The sequence below is a fragment of the Trichechus manatus genome, unplaced genomic scaffold, assembly GCF_000243295.1.
Source record: "Trichechus manatus latirostris isolate Lorelei unplaced genomic scaffold, TriManLat1.0 scaffold00213, whole genome shotgun sequence".
Classification (NCBI taxonomy): Eukaryota; Metazoa; Chordata; class Mammalia; order Sirenia; family Trichechidae; genus Trichechus; species Trichechus manatus.
The window spans coordinates 2,494,657-2,497,107 of NW_004444149.1; the positions used below are offsets into that span (position 1 = coordinate 2,494,657).

The 2,451-nt window shown below is 48.2% G+C and overlaps 1 protein-coding gene across 2 annotated transcripts in view; it reads left to right on the forward strand.

Moving 5' to 3' along the window:
• The window catches only part of ADAR (adenosine deaminase RNA specific), a 38,434-nt gene that overhangs the window by 14,045 nt on the left and 21,938 nt on the right, over positions 1-2,451 (forward strand). The window lies entirely within an intron of this gene.

Consider the following 2,451-nt stretch of genomic DNA (forward strand, 5'->3'; position numbering starts at 1 on the left):
TTGGTGTTTGGCTGAGTTCTTTATCTCTTCATTTGATGTTCTAGGGTTTCAGGATTGTTGATTCTCTGTTTGGCTTAGTTTTTCGGATCTTTGTTATGGAGGGACGGTGTGGTGTTTCTGCCTAGAGCGCCGTCTTGCCGGAAGTCCTCTTAAGTATTTTTTTTTAATTGCACTTTAGACGGAGGTTTACAGAGCAAATGAGTTTCTCATTAAACAATTAATACACATATTATTTTGTGACATTGGTTGCCAACCCCATGACATGTTAACACTCTCCGCTCTTCAACGTTGGGTTCCTCATTACCAGCTTTCCTGTCCCCTCCTGCCTTCTCATCCTTGCCCCTGGGCTGATGTGCCCGTTTAGTCTCATTTTGTTTTATGGGCCTGTCTAATCTTTGGCTGAAGGGTGAACCTCAGGAGTGACTTCAGTACTGAGTTGAAAGGATATCCAGAGACCATGCTCTCAGGGTTTTTTCAGTCTCTGTCAGACCAATTAGTCTGGTCTTTTCTTGTGAGTCAGAATTTTGGTCTATGTATTTCTCCACGTCTGTCCAGGACCCTCTATTGTGATCCCTGTCAGAGCAGTCGGTGGTGGTAGCCGGGCACCATCCAGTTGTGCTGGATGCAGTCTAGTGGAGGCTGTGGTACTTGTGGTCCATTGGTCCTTTGGACTAATCTTTCCCTTGTGTCTTCGGTTTTTTTCATTCTCCCTTGCTCCAGGCAGGCCAGGACCAGTGGGGTATCTCAGATGGCCCCCCACAAATATTTTCCTTTTTGTCATAATCATCCAGTTGGTAGATTCTAGAGACAAGGGGGTTGTGTGGTGTGAGCCTGACTCAAGAGGGAAGGGTGGGGTTGTCCGTTCTAGGTTCCCCTAACTCCCTTGGAATAACCAGGTGTCTTAGTCATCCAGTGCTGCTACAACAGAAACACCACGAGTGGATGGTTTTAATGAAGAGAAGTTTATTTCCTCACAGTCAAAGTAGGCTAAAAGTCCAAATTCAGGGTGTCAGCTCCAGGGGAAGGCTTTCTCTCTGTCGGCCTTCTCATCAGTGTTCCCCCAGACTAGGAGCTTCTCGGCGCAGGGACCCCGGTCCAAAGGATGCGCTCTACTCCTGGCACTGCTTTCTTGATGGTATGAGGTCCCCCTGTCCCATGGCTCACTTCAGTCTTTTATATCTCAAGAGATTGCAATTCTCAGGACACAATCCAGTCTTGTAGATCCAGTCTTGCCTTACTAACACAACAGCCACCCATCCTCCCTCATTAACATCATAGAGGCAGGTTTACAACGTACAGGAAAATCACACAGTACCAGGAATCATGGCCTAGCCAAACTGATACACACATTTTTCGGGGGACATAATTCAAACCATGACATTCTACCCTTTGGCCCGCAAAAAATCACATCCTTGCAACATGGAAAACATATTCACCCCATCATATGACAGCAAAAGTCTTAACTCCAAGTCCAAAATCCAAAAATCCCTCTTCATCTGTGAAATCCAGAATACAAGTTATCTGCTTCCAAAGGTACAATGGCAGAACAGGCACAAGCTAGACGTTTCCATTACAAATGGGAGAAACTGGAGGGAAAGAAGTGGTAACAGGAACCAAGCAAGTCAGCAGAACACATTACATTAGCCCTCAAGGCTTTGAAAATAATTTTCTGTTCTCTGAAACAATTTACACAATAGCCCTGCCCTCCAGACTAGGTATTGGCCACAGTCTCTGGATTTTGAGTGGAGGCCCCTCAGCCCTGGGCTTCAGCTCCACCTTCCAGGCCCCCTGGGATAGCAACTCTGCTCCCTTGGCTTTAGGCGCACCATTCTCCACCCTTAGAAACACCAGAGGCCATGGCTCCACCCTCTGAAACCCCTAAGGTCATGGCCATACCTTTTGAGGCTGAAGCAGCTCGGCTTCTTGTGTCCCTTGTCTCTTCAGCTTCTGCTTCTATGGCCTCTCGGCCCTCGGGCCTCACGCCTGCATCTGCCCTGCTGGGGCAAGTGTTCCAAAGCTCAGTAGCTCCACCAGTAAGTGGCCTGAGGTACCGCACTCCACCAGGAAGCCTCCTGCTCACAGGCACTCAGCTCCCTCGCTCCGTGGGTCGGCTCCAGCGCCGTCTTTCACCGGTCTCCTGGTTCTGCTGTTGGTTCTCTGCTGCTGCAGCTTCTCTGCTGCTGCTGGTCCTCTGTCACTGCTGCACATCTATCCATTCAGTTTTAAAACCACTTCCACATTTTAGGGATCTGTTAGAGCAGCACCCCACTCTCTCGGTACCACATTCTGTCTTAGTCATCTAGTGCTGCTACAACAGAAATACCACAAGTGGATGGTTTTAATGAAGAGAAGTTTATTTCCTCATAGTCAGAGTAAGCTAAAAGTCCAAATTCAGGGTGTCAGCTCCAGGGGAAGGCTTTTTCTCTCTGTCGGCCCTCTTCTCTTCAGTGT